This window comes from Mytilus galloprovincialis, chromosome 4 (assembly GCF_965363235.1).
Source record: "Mytilus galloprovincialis chromosome 4, xbMytGall1.hap1.1, whole genome shotgun sequence".
NCBI classification, from domain to species: domain Eukaryota; kingdom Metazoa; phylum Mollusca; class Bivalvia; order Mytilida; family Mytilidae; genus Mytilus; species Mytilus galloprovincialis.
Window position 1 is genome coordinate 1584784 of NC_134841.1, and position 18716 is coordinate 1603499.

The 18716-nt window shown below is 31.7% G+C and overlaps 1 long non-coding RNA gene across 2 annotated transcripts; it reads left to right on the top strand.

The window, feature by feature from the left end:
- Window positions 1-6098: 6098 nt before the first annotated feature.
- Window positions 6099-18232, top strand: LOC143071095 (uncharacterized). Of its 2 annotated transcripts, none has more exons than XR_012976791.1 (5): window positions 6099-6257; window positions 9939-10177; window positions 11919-12125; window positions 13818-14027; window positions 15226-18232. It is a non-coding gene; the product is annotated as an uncharacterized LOC143071095 (long non-coding RNA). The 2 variants fall into 2 exon arrangements; XR_012976790.1 differs by lacking the exon at window positions 6099-6257 and adding an exon at window positions 6263-6383.
- The last annotated feature ends 484 nt before the right edge of the window (window positions 18233-18716 follow it).

Below are 18716 nucleotides of genomic sequence, written 5' to 3' on the forward strand. Positions count from 1 at the left end.
ACTGTATGTACTATGCTCTTTGACACATTCCCCATTTCCCCATTTTGTATGCGTCTGTCAAAAGCCAGGAGCCTGTCATTCGGTGGTTGTCGTTTGTTGATTAGTTTGATTTTTGTTTTTCGTTCATTGTTTTGAACATTAATTAGGCCGTTAGTTTTCTCGTTTGAATACTGTTGCATTTGTCATGTCGGGGCCTTTCATAGTTCTTTTTTATATAAAAAAAACCCCAACTTTTTTAAGCTTATTTTGAAAAGTATTGTCGGGTATTTTCCACGGGAGGCACATGAGGAATTGTTTCCGCACCCTTTGCACGTGCAGATCTAAACTAAATGTTTGTCATGGAAGGCTAGGTTATATTTGTATTAAAGGAAAAACATACTAGGTCAACTCGTAAAGGAACAATCGTTGTCTTTGGCAAATAAACAAATTCAAACTTAATTAAAATACACACCCTTCCCTATGTTCTGCTGACATTTTTATGAAGGAACCTATACTGTTTACTTATTAACACAAAAAATCGTAAAGTAATAACCTCCAAAAATAAAAATAAAATGCCAAAAACAGATATTGCAAATATGTTGTTAAATAAATGGATACTGTTAACAATGACATCCCCTGCCCCTTCAAAAAGGGGAATGTAATTAACCACTCCCAAAGGCTATGAGGATATTAAAGAAATTTTATTTAACAAAGTTATAACTACCATCTTTAGAAGCATTTTCCTAAATTTTGAGGGAAAACTGGCATTTTTTTTTATATTTTTTTTTTATTTTCATTCATGGTTAACTGTGTATATTTTTCTTTTTATGAAATAAACACGTTCTCGAATGATCTACAATCAAATTGCTCTTTTTGTCCCAATATTTACGTCATAGAATTAAATTAAACGACATATTTGCTTCAAATAGAAAGCAAAATGTTATATTTATATTGTTTCTTAAAAACTACGATATTTCTAATTTTTCTGACATGATATAATACTGAGTAGTATCCTGAGAGTGTGTAAGTTGTGATGATATGTATTTGCCTCATTTTTTTCTCAAGATCCGGTATTTGAAAAGTTCAGCACACAAAGAAAAAATCTTCACGAATATTACATTTGGTCTGCTGCATTTCATTCCTATCTTACAAAAGGATGTATTCAATCCGGTTTGTTTTTGGTAGTTATCATGAAATAGTATATTCAAATGCTTATCAACTAAATTCATTCCTTGCACAAGACAATAACTTTTTTTTTATCGTTCTGTGAATGAATTGGGCATTTTATTTTGTTTGTTTGTAAAACCTTATAATAGTATTTCAGGATAACTAAACGCTAAGCTATTGTATGTCAGAATGAAAACAAAAGAGAAAATGTGCAAACCTACCATGAATAATTATAAAGAGTGATTATATTGGTACTCTTATTCTATGCATCTACTATGTTTTAAATTGTACGAATGTTCGATTATAAGACTCTGATTATGATTGTATCCAGTCAGTGTGAAAGGAAATTAAAAGAGTTACATGTATTTATTTATATTTATTTTATAATATGAACAATCTGTTACTATGAGCCATCATATTACTAGCTATAGATAGACAAAATCCTCTTAAGTTTTGAATTTCGACGGTCTCTCCGAAAATCATGCAACAAAAGCAGTAGTTTCAAAGATGATTTGTGTTTCTATAAATTACTTTCACTGCTATTTGAAATGGAAATTAAAATTGACAGACTTAACAATGACTTTGAATTGAACATTGCAAAATAAAGTCATTAAAACGCAATTATTACTAATATCTCGAATTCTAAATACTTCACAAGATATAACTGTCTCAGGTGTATTAATTTTACTTGTCACCAAAATTGATATAATTTCTGAAAAATGAGTACTAGTAGTCTCATCGGCTATCAAATCATGGAATTCTATGTGACTGTCATACAAGTGAGAGGTTTCGCTAGTTATACAACTTTGTTTAACCTACCGTGTTTTTCATAAAGAAATGTCTGTACAGGTCAAACCATTTGACAATTGTTTCCCAATCGTCGAATATGTGTGAGCTTTTGATTTTGCCACTTGATTTAGAACTTTCCGTTTTGAGTTTTCCTTTGATTACTGTATTTTTTTTATTTTTACTTTTCATTGCCGAAGGGGGAAAAGGGTTTAGGTAAAACATTTTAAACAAGTCCACTCATCCAAAAGTCAGGAAGATTAGAAGGGTTAAGTATTTCGTGAACTTTCCGACTAATGACGATAACTGGAAGGTTTTGACTATTTACCACATTTAAATTATTCCAAAGGGGGGTACATTCTTAACTACAGAAACATCACCCATATCATGATCCTGATTCGAGGGTAGGGATGTATTTTGTACTAGAGCCATCAGTTTGATAAGACTTCTCATACTAGAGAATTACTAGAGACATAGTCAACTGACCAAACATAATCGAAGTCGAAATATGATATTGAGAATTGAAATGGAGTGTCAAAGACACAAACTCCCTACAAAGAGCAGAAAACATCATAATCTGACTTTGTTGCCTTCTGCACATTTTTCTAACCATGTATTTTATGAAAAAAATTGGCAAAATATTATAGTATTAATGAATGGGTGTTTTTATAATGGCCCTGTTATATGTCCAAGGTCTGTAATAATGGTCGAGGAAGTCTGTAAAGGCCTGAGGCAACGCCGAGGGCCATTACAGACATCCGAGGCCATTATTACTGACCGAGGCAAATAACAGGGCCATTATAGAAACATCCATTTCTTAATACATTTATTAACCAACTGTACTCTCTTACTCTTTTATTGACAGTTTAGTTTGAAAAAAATAATTTGTACTTCACCATGATAAAGCTTTAAATATACCAAATATCAAAGATATTAAGTTGAAAGTAGTTATGTGTTGAAAACCAAGATGAACAGTGATCCCTTTATATGGTTCTTTATAACTCTTTAATGTTTGTTACTGGTTACTAAATTAAACAAAATACAAAAAGGTATTATACTTTTTACAGCTTAATTTTATTAACTTTATTAAAAACCCTTACTGAGCTTAATACAGACAAACTGGGCATTAATACAGGGCCATTACAGAAAAACAGGGCCATTACAGAAAATATGCAATTTTTAATAAATAGTCATTTTTGGTTAATAAATAAAGATAAAGCTGCCTTTTGTAAATATGATCATAGTATTACAGTATACATAACGAGTAAAAGAGGGACGAAAGATACCAAAGGGACAGTCAAAATTCATAAATCTAAAACAAACTGACAACACCATGGCTAATAATGAAAAAGACAAACAAACAACAGCACACATGACACAACATAGAATACTAAAGAATAAACAACACGAACCCCACCAAAAAACTAAGGGTGATCTCAGGTGCTCCGGAAGGGTAATCAGATCCTGCTCCGTCGTGTTGCTTATGTGATAACAAATCAGGTGAATAGTCTAATTCGGTAGGTCACATTCATGAAAGGGAAAGGGATTGTAGTTACGACGTAAGGAACATATCCGACATCATTTGTGAAACGGTTATTCCATAACGGTCAACCAGCTCGTTATGGCGTCCGTAAAATTTACGAAGGGATGATTCCAACTTCACGATTATGAACTCTTGGTTTAATAGCTTCCTTGTGAGCAGCAACCCTCTTTCAAAAAAATCATGATAGGAAATGCAAGCACGGGAATATCGTATCAATTGGGAGAGATATACCCCGTATACAGATGCTGCTGAAATGTTGCTACTTAGAAATGGAAAGTTCACAATTGGAAAGCTGAAATCATCTCTTTTGTCGTAAAGTTTTGTTTTTAACCGACCCTCATTGTCAATTTCTAGATGTAAGTCAAGATATGAGGCTGACTTAACTGTATCTGTAGTATCCTGTTTCTTTAGCTCGATGTAATAGATGCGTTCCACATAGTCACCAAATTTTGAATTATTAAGTGAAAGAACATCGTCTATATAGCGGGAAGTAGATTTAAAGGATATTGCTAACTTCTTATCTTTCTTCCTAAGAAGTTCCTGCATGAAGTCAGCCTCATAATAATAAAGAAACAAGTCGGCAAGTAGAGGGGCACAGTTTGTTCCCACTGGAATGCCGACAATCTGTTGACAAACACGTCCTCCGAACGAAACAAAAATGTTGTCAATCAAGAAATCAAGCATCTTGATAATATCAGTTTCAGAGAATTTTTTGTTTGAATCAGAGTGATCCTTTAAAAAGTAGGATTTATCCCTCCCTAAGACAAGATACTTGAATCTACGTTGGCCATTCTTTTTTTATGAAGCAAAGCAATACCAACTCTTTCAATTTGTCTCTTAGATTGGAATGTGGAATACTTGTGTCAAGAGTAGAAAAGTCAAATGTTTTAATACTGTTACAAGATGAAAGAGAGTTAGATAGTATGTACTCTCAAAGATCTTTGGAATTTTTAAGTATACACATCTGATTCACGCCACCTCTAGAATAGGCAGTTTCTCAATAACTTTGAAGCCCGTCTTTGATTGCTGATTAAATAGATGTTAATAATTTAGAAAGAGGTTTCGTGGAGCACTTGGAAGACCCAGCAATATACAGTTGTTTGTAAGGACACTTATGTAGTTTAGGTATCCAATACAGTGATGAAAGATCCAGTTCTTCATCTTTGGTTGAAATTCCAAAGGAACACAGAACAGACCTATGATTATCCAGGATTTCCTCTTTGGTAAGTGTCGTGGGGTTATATGTTGAGTTTCCAAGTGAATTGTAAATACTTAATTCGTTTATCAAGCAGTTAATGTAATGAGTTTTACACACAAAAACGATGTTGTTTGGAGCTTTATCTGCGGGGACAACAACATATTTGTCATGGAGGCAGGATACGGGTTTTGCAACATTTGGGTCTTTAAAGATTGACGTAGCATGGGCATTGATAGACCCATTCAGTTTCTTAATTCTGATTTGTATCAACGACCTCACTGCTTTAATCCATTCGTAAAGAGTGTCTACGTCTTCATTCTCGCGCTTAGCCCATTGCCTGGCATAATCCTCAACTAAATCCATCAAAATTTTAAAGTTGTATTTCCAATTGATGGATTTAGGCTCACGATATTTCGGACCTTTCGATAACACATTTCGTAGAGAAGTGTTAGTAACAATGTTGAGGTCACCGGTAATAACGTGGCCAGCAGGATTATATGTGAATTGGGAACTAGCACAAGTGCAATCAGGAGGTTTAGACTTGAAGTCGTCAATATCGAGATCCCGCAAAACGTGTTTGTAATTGAAAATTTTAGTTGCAATAGGTTTGGTATAGGTATAAGAAATGATTGGTGCAGACTGGTCTTTGAAATAAGGAGGTATTTTCGATTGAACTAATTTATGATGAAGGATATTGCCTAAGTTGACGCCATCGAGACCTTTGTTGGCAAAGGAAAGATTAAGGAAAGATCTTTTCTCTTTTTTATCTTTGCCAATGCGGACTGGCTTGAAAAGTCTGTGACTTGCAATATCCGAAATTATAGCTTCAAGTTTGTATTGGTTTGAATGAGGGTTTGTAACAGTATATTCCAAACATAAATTGAACAGAGAATGAAGTTTTGCAAGGGGTAAAGAATAAAGTTTCATGCGAATGTGATGAATACATAACGGCTTTTGTATAAATGGCAGCAAGTCATTAATAGATACATCATGCAGAGAAGAGGATGTATAATGACGATGACCATGACTGCGTCTACGTCGAGGAGTCGAAATGAAAATATTCATCACATTCACCGAGTTACACGAAGGACTAGATAGAATACCTTTACCATCAATTTTGTCATTGCAACCATAAGGTGTCGCAGTTCCCAATTGTATAATCCAGTAGGCCTCTTTTTGTCTACGGAGAGTCGTTGAAAGATTAGGATTGTTAGACTTATGGTATATATTTTTGATAATGCGAACTGTCATAGAAACGATGGAATGATCGGGCTGATTGAAATGCTGGTATTGAATGTCGTTAGCATTGAGGTTAATGTCTGATCTATGACCGCACATACGTTTGTTTAGCCTTCCTTTCGTTTCACCGACGTATACCAATCCACAAAGGTTGCACTCTAATCTGTAGACGACATTTATCGATTTATTTACAATTCAGATCACCGTAACTTCTGGTAAAATATGACTTCTTGGTCAAAATGCTAGTGAATTCAGCATCTGTAATTACAATTGCACAAGTAAAAGTCGTAGAATAAATTTGATAAGTGTTTGGTATTCGTATGCAGATTAAAAAGAGGTATCGAGGTATTTACACATACGTATTTGTAACAACATTATACTTGCGTATCACATGTTAATATTGTGTAACGGATGTAAAGAGTTTATTTATGTAAATACAAGGAAGGATTAAAGTACAGTTATAAGCAACGGGTAACGTACAAAATTGTGAAATATATTAAGGTTTTTACCTCAACCTATGTAGTTCACATTTAATAAATCACAAACAAATACTGTAATTAGTAAATGTCAAAAGACTTAAAATATTTTACATATGTGGTAATTACTCTATTTTCGATTACTTTGAACCTTCTATACTATTTCAAAGTGAATACAAGAAAATTAATTTATATCAAACAAATTCTAGGGATATGGCCTTCGTTCATGTCATTACACTTAATGTGATATTATTCTTTTACTCAGGATGATCTTTTCATAGTCTGTAATTATAGCAATGACATATCCGGAAAGTAAGGGAAAAGGGAGTAGTATGTATTTGTCAGAATAATTCGATGCTGGTCATCTTATATATTACCCTAATATGTAGATAAGAATCTAAAGTATTTGATGGTTAAACAAACATTGTTTTGAACTTTTAACTAAAAATCTCTGTATTGATCAAGTATTTAAATTTCTAATGTTTTTCTAAATATAAATTATGTAAAAGGTACACATAAATCGATTAATTTACAAACTGTGTTATCATATTCAATCTTATTTTAAGAATTATCTAAAGATATTTTAGAAAAATAGTAAATTAATTTAAATGATAGAATTCATTGTATGGGATTTTTTTTATCCCATGCATATATTACCTTAGCCGTTTTTGGCACAACGTTTTGGATATTTTGAGTCCTCAATGCTCGTCAACTTTGTACTTGTTTGGAGTTATAACTATTTTGATCTGAGCTCACTAATGAGTCTTATGTAGACGAAACGCGAGTCTGGCGTATTAAATTATAATCCTGGTACCTTTGATAACTAAAACAAAGCACATTAATATATTTAAATGATTTAAAATGAAAATACAAGAATGAGACAAGTGAGCCTAATTATCAACACTAAAATTACTTTAAGAATTTGAAACCTCTGTTTGAATATTTATGTACTAAAACATGAAATAACAAATACATTATTGTTAATGCCTAATTGACTATTCTTTTTTAAAATTGTATTTGGAAGGCATTACCTTTACTGTTAAGTCTTTTTTGGTAATATCCATGTGACATTGCTCGGTACTTAAACAATCCATTACTAAAAAAAGTAAAATCACAAAAATACTGAACTTAGAGGAAAATCAATTCGGAAAGTCCATAATCACATGGCAAAATCAAATAACAAAACACATCAAAAACGAATGGACAAGAACTGTCATATTCCTGACTTGGTACAGGCATTTTCAAATGTAGAAAATAGTGGATTAAACCTGGTTTTATAGCGCTAATCCTCTCACTTACCGAATTATTGTTCTATGGTAAGTTTTAGTATTTTTGTCTTTCGCTATTTTTTGCGAATGTGCTTTATATTTAAGCCTTTATGTTTTCTTTGTTGACACAATTGTTTGCCTTTATGGTTATTAAGATTAACTGTTATACCATTAAATTTGACATTCATACCAATTATGTATATCAATTGTTCACACATTGTTGTCAATATGAAGGATTTTTATGTGACTGTCATACAAGTTAAAGCTTAGCTAGCTATAAAACTAGGTTTAATCCAACATTTTCCACAACGAAAAGGCTGAACCACGTCAGGTATATGACCGTTGTATTTCATTCGTTTTATGTGTTTGAGCTTTTGGTTTTACAATTTGATTGGGGACTTTCAGTTTCGAATATCCTAAGAGTTCTCTAATTTTGTTATTTTACTTTTATTCCTAAGAAGAAGAAAAAATGAATAACAACTGTCATATTCCTTACTTTCTACTTGTATTTTCTTATGTAGCAAATCGTGGATTAAACCTGATTTTATAGCTAGCTTAATCTCTCACTTGTATTACAGACGCATATAATTCCATTACTAGTATATTGACCTAAATGTGTGAACGAAATGATCAGACACAATAGATAAACATGTCAAAAAACGGGGTATAAAGTCAACATTGTTTTATATCCTTAATCACTATAAAAAAAATACTTCAACAAAGAAAAACAAAAAGGCAGAGTAGAAAAACCGACAGACAAGAATACAAATATGTCCCATAGCATAATACCACAAAGACGGGAGGTATAATAATATTATAAGTACAGAGCCAAGTCCAATAGATATCAACAAATAAAGGCAGTAGTATACCGCTGTTCAGAGTCATAAATCGCTTCAGAGATAACAAATCCGGGTAACAGACTAAAACCGAGGGAAACACATGAACAATAAGAGTAAAACAACGAATTAACCGAACACAGAAGTGCAACAAAAAAAAAGCAAACAACAATGCAACATACATAAAAACTAACTATAAGATATCAATAGCCATATTCCTGACTTGGTACAGGATATTTTTAAGAAGAAATGGTGGGCTGAACTTGTTTTTTGTTTAAATTCATAGAACATTTCGACATGTTAACAACGAATAATAATTAAAATTAATTTAGGACAGTATACACAATTTAATAAAATGCGAAATGTGTGTCTGTAATGATTGGATCAACGCAATAAAATGTAACATGCAGGTAAATTTCTAAATTTGGATATAAATCAAGATTAGGTTTCTAATCATGTTATTTGTTATAGTAACAATTCCAAGAATTTTGATATAGAATTGTGTTAGTAATACTGCAACTAACAATGTCGACCTTTCTTCCAAATCAAACTGTAATGCGAGGTTTGGCATGCCACACCATTTAAGTGCGAGGTTTGGGGTGCCACAAAACCAGGTTCAACCCACCATTTTTTTTTTAAATGTCCTGTACCAAGTCAGGAATATGGCCATTGTTATATTACAGTTCGTTTCTGTGTGTGTTACATTTTAATGTTGTGTCGTTGTTCTCCTCTTATATTTAATGCGTTTCCCTCAGTTTTAGTTTGTTACCCCGATTTTGTTTTTTGTCCATGGATTTACGAGTTTTGAACAGCGGTATACTACTGTTGCCTTTATAAAACAAATTTGCTTTACTCTAAAATCATACAAATGAACAGGCTGATTAATCATCTTTACATACGAATAGAAAATGAAAAATAGAATCACAACAATAAACGATAAAACACAAAACAATATCCGATCAGAATTACAAATAAAACTTCGTAACTAAATACTTGAACGCGGAATAAGCAAATACCGAGACCCGCATTATAGCAGTGACAATTCACACTCAGTAAAATAGTCATATTCGGGAGTAGGTCACGTTCGGTACTAAAAAGACCAGACGGCGTAAATGGTAAACCCCAATCTAAACAAAATAGACAAAACAGTAAAAGTTATAATTTACAAAGACAGATAAAAGAATAATAAAACACGTTATTAAGATGATAAACAACGTCAGTACCTAGAATATATATTTACAGACCATCGTGTATTATTTGTGAAGATGATACGAATAATTTATTTACAAGGTCTTTGTATCTTCCGATAAACCTTTTTAGAAAAAGAACGAGATCGTTCTATGACATACCCCTGGTTCTTGAACTATCTGCTCAGAAACATTTGACATTTGACAATTTCTGAGTAATATATGATTGATATCTAAAATGTCATTTATTTAATTTTAGAACAATGGAGGAACAGGCTTGTAAAAGCGATGGTAGTGACAATGGAGATTGTAGTGAAGACGATTTGTTTAAAGGATCTGACGACGCAGTGAACGTTGTAAAATCTCCAAAACATAAGTCTAACACAAACTTAATTCTGCCTAATAAAATAAAATACATCTGTATCGGTACAATGGTATCTGTTATCGGCATTGTGGTTATGGTTGTTTTGTCTGCCACAATACTTGTTGTCTCAACTGGTAAGTTGTTATCATTTTTTGTAGGTTATATCTTCTATTTTATATACCCTAAGTTCTAAGTACAATGATGTAAGACAGGTCTTACTTACTTATATTTACTATTTTTATGATAATGTTGACATAAATATTGACTTTCTGGTTACAATTATAATTAAATACTGCTATTGTAATCCCTTAAAAAATGAATCGGCCCCAATCACCGTCTTGTTTGAAATCTTTTGGGACATGCACATACATACATTATGTGGCGGGGTTAAACATGTTAGTGGGATCTCAACCCTCCCCCTAACATTGGACAGTGGCGTAACAGAAAAACATAAGAACGAACTATAAAACTCAGTTGAAAAAGGCTTAACTCAGATGGATACAAATAGAAAAATACCTAACAAAATACGCAAAAGTAGACGTGGTCGAGTACTTTAACACCCCCAAAAACAAAAAGACACGCAGTTCAGGTCTTATATTAACATGACTCAAAGTCTCAAAGTCCTTGAACAAATGATGATTAAATGCCGACACTCTAAGATATGCTATGCAATAAGTAATAAACACTAAAATGTATTGTCTGCATGTGCTCATACATTTTCCACTATATCATATTATTTTATAGACAGTTTTTATATCTTAATTATTCCTTGAACATGTAATATGCCTACAGCTTTCATTAAATGTACGCCAGATTCGAAATCTTTGTTTTTCATTGATGAGTTTCTGTTTAATTGACACACATTTGTGTAATTTCACAGCCATTTGTGATTTGGTGGTGTCAAAACTTTTTTAAACATAATCCTCCAATCATCTCAAATATTCGTGTTAAAAATACAACAACAAAAATATTGTCTAAATTTAATTCGTCCGGAACGCTTTTCGGAATGAATCTCATCTAGGACGCTCAAAGCTGCATATTGTGAAGGCCAAGGATGTGCAAGAAAGAAGAAGGAGAGATTTATGACAAAAATAGACTTGAAACGATAGTTAAATTCTTCTACGGTCAACTTTGTTTTGGGCAGTTTCATAATATATCAATTAATGAACAGCAAATAAGAAGATTGTCCGCTAGCAGCGGTATCGAATCAGTACAAAAATTATAAAACATTAACGTACGATGATTAATCGATTATGCAATGAATGGTACAGTTCCTCTATGAATGGACAGAAATCGAAAGTGAATGCTATTCCGAAGCAGGAAGTGCTAGCAATTACCAAAAGAGTGGCGAAAGAGATCAGAGGGACATTCAAACTCACAGATCAAACTAACAACGTCATGGCCAAAAAGGAAAAGGACGAACAAAAGTTAACTCTAAATTGAATAACACTGTCGTTTCGTCGGTTGCTTATTTCATACAACAATGGTGTATATACATATACAAATACGACGTAATTTTTAATACGCAGTCTCAGTAGCACAAACAGAATGCAGAAACAACAGCAGAAACTAAACGTTTTGTTTTAAAATGTCATTTAGCGACACCAAGCGCAATGTTATTTTAAATGATAAATGTTGTTTTTGTTTTCACACAATTTGTATAGACTATCATAAGAATAATTTCTTCTTTTCAACAAATATCAATTCAAATGAATTACCATTATAGATTAAATAACGTAGCTGATAAAACTTTATTAATAAGTTAATGTGAAATATTTCAGTAAAGGTTTCTAGTTTTAGAATAGCTTTAACCTCAGCTCTTGTTTATGTTAAATACAAACAAAGAAATTTTTAAATATCTCTTTTCTTTTTTAGAGGACAAACAAAATGGTCTTCAATTATTAACTGCTATTCTTAAAATATCGAATCAGTTAGACAGTTTATCAATGAAAACAAAAAGTGAAAGTTCAACAACAGATGGAACACAAGCATGTAAAAACATTAACAATAGTTATATTTACCATGTTCTTCGAGAAGATATCAGGAAACTGGGAGAACTTCAAAAAACAAAATCTAGAAACGGTAAGATACTTGTTGCTGTTAACATGTGATTCTCTACAATGTTATTTTAACGATTTTCTGTCAACAAATAGCTTTTTAATTCATAGACATATGACGGAGTAGAAAGGATCACTGCTGACAAAATGGGTATTTGAAAGTTTGGTAATTTGTAAGTTTGTCATGGATTCTTGTTCGGAGTCATTCATCTGTGTCAAAATCTAGGAAATCATCAAGATATGAAACATACCTTCCATTTTCGGTTATATCCTTAATCTTATGTTCACTTGGGTACTTTATATGAAATGTGGTTTATTGAGTGACAGAACATCATGATTAAATATCCGAAGGAAATAAAAGAACATAGCAAAATGTTATATCAGTTTGTCTTTCAGAAAGTCAGAAATAGAGTTAATATTATAAATCATACACATCAGTGAAGAAAATAGAATGACAATAGTTAAATGGTTCAGTCAGGAATATGACAGTTGATATTCATTCATTTAATTCATTTAATGTGTATGAGCTTTTGATTTTGCAATTTGATTAGGTAATTTCCTTTTTGAATTTTCCTTCGAGTTCAGTATTATTGTGATTTTTCCTTTCATCTACAATGGAAAAGCTTAATATAATAAAAGTCAGAAATTGAAACTTTAAAGACTTTTACTATTCAATATCTACAATCATCGATTGTGACCTTACCTTTTACAACTTATTGCAATTTGTATATTTGAACTGTTGAACCAATACAAATAAAAAAATAACTTTTATCGAATTGTTGAACCAAAATGAAAACTATTCATACACATATTTTATTATTTGGTAGAGAACAGCCATGCTGTCAGGATTTCACTTATTGTCTTGACATATATAATGAACTCCTATACAGAGAAGCATTACACTATTCTTACATTTAAATACTATTAAATCAGAAATTATTCCGACCAAATGTTATTGCGGTTCTAAAATTATCAACAAAATTTAGTAATAGCAATTTCTTTAAAAGCTGCATGCAGATTTAGATGCACACCCAATTGCATTATTCGCCTTAAGATAAAAAGTAAAATCACAAAAATACTGAACGCCAAGGAAAATTGAATTGGTACAGGCATTTTTTTGTGTAAAAAATTGTGGATTTAAAATGGTTTTGAAGCAAAGGAAAACTTCACAATAAATTCTTAATTTACAGTCCATTCAGACAGTCCTAAATAAACGTATAAAGACTTTAACGGACAAAATGAATTTGTAATGACACAGAAACGTAAATTTGGAAGTGACTAAATGACAATGGTTGATGGTTTTATTAATGCAGAAAATGCGACAATAATTGCAATAATTAACACTTGCACTCATGATAGTGGTTGTCATAACCTTCAGGCGTCGGATCAATTATATGTCGCATTTTAACCAGCTATCAATGATTCGAAATAATTAATTTAAGCATTAATTTTTAAATTTTAAATTTTCTTACCAAGTCAAGAACATAACAGTTGCTTTTATCTGTTTCATTGGTTGATAAAGTCCTATGTTGGATTGTGTCAGTTTTATGGACTATTTTTAGTTCTTAGTTATTATTCTTGTTAATGTTATAAAATACATAAAATAACATAATCATAAACGCATAGATATAGGAAGATGTGTCAATGAGACAACTCTCCATCGAAGTTGCTTTAAACTTAAACAAAGAAACTAACATTATCTTTTATCTTGTTTTAGATGACGAAAAGAATAATCTCCAATTAACAAAAGATATTTCAAGAATATCGAATCAGTTAGAAAGTTTATCAACGAAAATGAATAGTTATAGTTCAACAACAAATGGTTCTCAAACATGTGAAAAAAATAATACCAACTATCTTTTCTATGTTCTCCAAGAAGAAAACAGAAAACTTAAAGACGAACTTAAAACTACAAAATCTAGAAAAGGTAAGACATTTTTATTGTTTAATATTATAATACTGAATTCTACAATTATCGCCTTTGTTTCGAGTTTCTAAAGTAAACAAATAATGAGCCATTTAGTTTTGGATATTAATGTCTACCAAAAAGAAACACTTTCAGATGCCAAAGTCTCCAACAATACATATACCATAGGAAAACTCCGTTTTTAGCAATAGTATTTATTGATTTATCGCAAGTAGACGATGTAGATGATGTGACCCATAAAGCCAAGATTTTTTTGCAGAAAATCCACAAATATTTCGTTTTAAAATTTTAAACATAGATTACTCACTTGTTTGTCTATGATATGCTAGCGTTTGTTATTCACAGAAATTCCTTAAAAACTTTATATTCGGAAAAAAAATCGTACTGAGTCACTTAAGTCGAGTGCACCCTAAAAGGTGTACTCAAATTGGTCCGTATTAATTTTTTCTCTAACCAATATTTGTGTATTTAAACTTGACACATTCCCCATTTTCTTTCTCAATTTTATTATCATAAGGAAATCATTGCACGTATATCGATCACAGAATGGTCAAATGATAGAGAACAAAGTGAAAGGCTGTGGATTTTTCACCAACTACCGATAAATCGAACTTCAACTTTTAGAAAAATTAACACAAACTTCCATATACTCAAAACACATACTTTCTGCTCCATTATATACATACTTGCCGTTGTATGATGCGATAAATTAAGCCTTCGGGAGATATTTGTCAATACATTGACCGTATATTGTCTGTCTGACTTATAAAACTGAGAATAAAACTGCATGGAAAATCTCTGAATGAAATAAATAAATCCTAAATACAATGTTTATTCAAACGAAAACACTATTTCACACCATAAATCGACCGACACGTGATGAATACTTTCTAGAACTGTTCGATATGTCAAAAAGACAAGTAAATGATAAATAACACTGTCAAGAATAGAACAAATGTACCTGAGCAAATTCAAAATATTGAAACTCTTGTCCTAAACTGATAGTTCTTATGTATCACCAAATATAAATGAACTGTAACAGACTAAACGTGTGTTCAATTCAAAAGTCTGGTGTGCTATGCCTGATTTACCTGTTTTATATACATATATTTAAACGATTGCTCAGGTCTGATTTGTCCCTTATTTATTTAGTTTTTAAAATTGATGTCAAATTTTTCGAGCCTTCTTTCTTTTGCAGATTTGATAACATGTGCAGACACTGATAATAAACAGAACAAACAAGAAGACAGAAAAAAACTATTGCAAGTTAGTTGTACCTCGGTACCATGTGCACACAACATTTATGGATGGGTTTCCGCCAATAGAAGCTTATCCTTCGGTCATTCAGATCATTTTGATATAATAATACAATTTAAACTTTTATATCCAGAAATACCAGATAACGGTAAAATATTATTTGAGTTTGGTCTAACGACGTTAGCTGAAGACTTTAAATTCAATTATCCAGCCATAATTGTCAGAGGTCAAAGATGTGGAAAAGAACCTGGAATGTGTCTTTATGTTATAGATAATGTATTGACAAAACTGGAAGGCCACGTATTTGATCAGTTGTCGGATAATATGCAAGGGCAACTAACTCTTGGACTTCATAAATCATATTTTGTTCTGATGTCTAACCAGAAAAACATATATATTTCAAATACGGTCAATCTGTCTTCTAAAGCGAAACTTTGGCCAGTGTTTGGAATTTACAATACACACCTTATTAATATATCACAAACAATTCTTTCTGAGAACAAAATAAGCTTCAATAGAACAACCGTTGACCCACATTTATTTGTTTCTGAAGACAACAACACGATATCAAATTGTAAATTATGGCCTAAAGAAACAAGTTTTACTAGATGGGATATTAACATTATGGTCATTGAAATTGCCTTTTTCATTGTTTCCACTATTTTTTTCTTACTTTTTATAGCTGAAAATGGAAACGATTTCACTTTCAAAGTACTGATTTGCATTTCATGTTTTCTTTGTTTACCACTTTCATTGTATTACCTCTACATGAATTGGTTCATACATTTGGTTGTAGTGGAGAGTACTTTGCTTGGAATTTTACTTTATAATCTAAACTATAATAGTATTGAACCATATCCCATACGATATGCTATTTTAACTTTTCTTGATTCTACTTACATTGTGATCTTGTTTAAAATGCTCAGATGTATCTTTTATTTAATATTCTTTAAAAATAGCTTTAATTTATACCCATACTAACCTACATCGTGTATAATGTCGTTATATCTTACAAATATATTGATCTTTGTAAATCTTTGTTTTTATTTCATTAGGTCTTTCCACTTTTCCGTGGAAAGACCTTTTGGATTTCTTCTGATTATTATAGTTTTTTTTTCTTCCGCCTAATTTTTTTCCTTCGCTGTTTCTTTGTTTCGCAAGATGTCGCTTTGATATTTGGAATATGATATCGAACAGGTAATACGCTTTTGAAACCAACTCTGCTTAACTAAATACTTTCCCATATAAGAGTTATCTCCCTGAACACTGTTTTTCTTGTGGCCACTTCTCCTTCGCAACCGTAAAAGATTACGACAAATTTATTTTACCAAATTGCTCGTTATATCCTCAGGATGTTCTGTTTCATTTTGACTGAAGCCGAATAGAGATTCCATATGAGAGTTAGTTCCCCTTTTGTATTTGAAATTTTGAAATGTATTTTAAACTGGAAAACTATAAGTGATAGAGACCTAGGATCTTTTATTTGAGATCCTTTGTCCAAAAAAATGAAAATTAGGTCAAGGTCAAAGGTCAAGGTCATATTCTAAATTTTGATTTTGGCTTATTTTCGCTCATTTTCATTAACCTTATAAGATATCAACAAATTATTTTTACTAAATTGTTAGTTGCGACATGTCGTAACATAATAATTTTGGTTGAAAGTGTGCGTAGACAATAAATGGGAGTTTTAGCCCGTATCACATCTAAAATTATGCGTAAAGTGATATAACTTATTTACCATACATATTAGAGACCTAGGGTCTTTTGATTTGAGATCTTCAGTTTGTGACCTTGAAATTGAGGTCAAGGTCAGAGGTAAATTTGACGTTCTAGATTATGACCTTTGCCTAAAATTCATATATATACATCATAAAGCCATAGGAACTGACATTTTAGACTGATTTTTAATATCTTAATATCAAAATAGATATTTACTGGTGGAAAGACCTTCAATTGTTCTCTGAACAATTGGTTTTTAATTCATGTTGGTTTTTTTATGTCAGCATTTGTTATAGCATTTTTCACATTTTTTTATTAAGTTTGAATATGGTATTCAATAGAATTAAAGGATCAGTATGTACATTGAAAATATAGACAAAATAGTGGCAGAGGTGTCACCAGTCAGTCCGGTATGCGCTTTAAATAGAACAAAAGAATTCGAACTCTTGTGTTTAGAAGGCAGAAAAGTAAAATGAACTTTGTATACGGTTGTCATGGTGACACAAAAGTTGCTTTCAGTAAAATCATTATGAATATTTGCATTCACATTTGATTAATTTTCAGACAATCTTTGAATTTAAAGATGAAATACTTTAAATTCGGTCGAGCAGGGCGAGGGAGAATTCAAAATAAACTTAATGATTATTTGAACTGATAATCCAAATTGAAATAGTCACAGATAAAGTTGTCTAGACTATGCTCCTCGTATCAATAGGTTTTTATTGTATGTAAATTACTTCAGAACAGAACACTTTTTTAAGAAGCCACAATATCAATTGGTGGGTATAAAGTACTTGAACAGGTACCAGCTACTGACCATTGGCAATTTATTTAGTCTCGTTGATCTAATGCTGCCGGCAAGATGTAGGGATTAAGTATAATTTACGTGAAAAAAATATGTAGTTGAAGACGATACATGATAATGAAATTGATACTGTCATCATTGAGGTACACAGAACGAAATGTTATTAACAGTTACCCAAGATAAACATTCGAAGGTAAAGATATGTAGCAGAGTTTAACTGAGATAAAAAAAAAAAACACATTAAAGTTGAGAAATAAAAAAACATCAACTGCCATATTTGTATGAATAGCTGGAATGCGCTTTTCATATTGGCGTTATTGTTAGATTGCGGTAAAGCTTGTTGGATGTAAACCTGTTTTTTAATATGTGATACTTTATGTGCCGTATTGATTTGGTTTGAGAATAAATGTATACTAAGGTTTAATCATTGTTGCAATATTTATTTTTGTTACACTGAGAGTATGCTGCTTTTGTTGAAAGTTTACCCAACAACTTACTTTAAACAGATTAATTATTAACAATATAATTGCTTTGCATCACGATGCAGAGCTATTATTTGCAGTTGATATACACGCCATCTTGAAATAATTACTTATCACATATAAATTCCACAGGGACTCGGTTAGCAGATTAAAATTTTGTAAATCGATGTTTTTAATTTATTTTTTTATTATTTCCTGTCTATTTGCATGTCTTTTTAAACGTATTTAACGTTGCCATCACTATTTCTTTGTTTTCTGCCCATCGAAAATATCAAATGATTGTCCCCAAAAGCGCAAAATTATTAATCATGTTAACGAATAGAACCTTTCTTCAAACGGAGTACCATAAATCATTGACTTTTTCGTAGACACATCAATAAAATGAAGAAGTTACTTAAAATATTGACACGTTCAATGGGATTTATA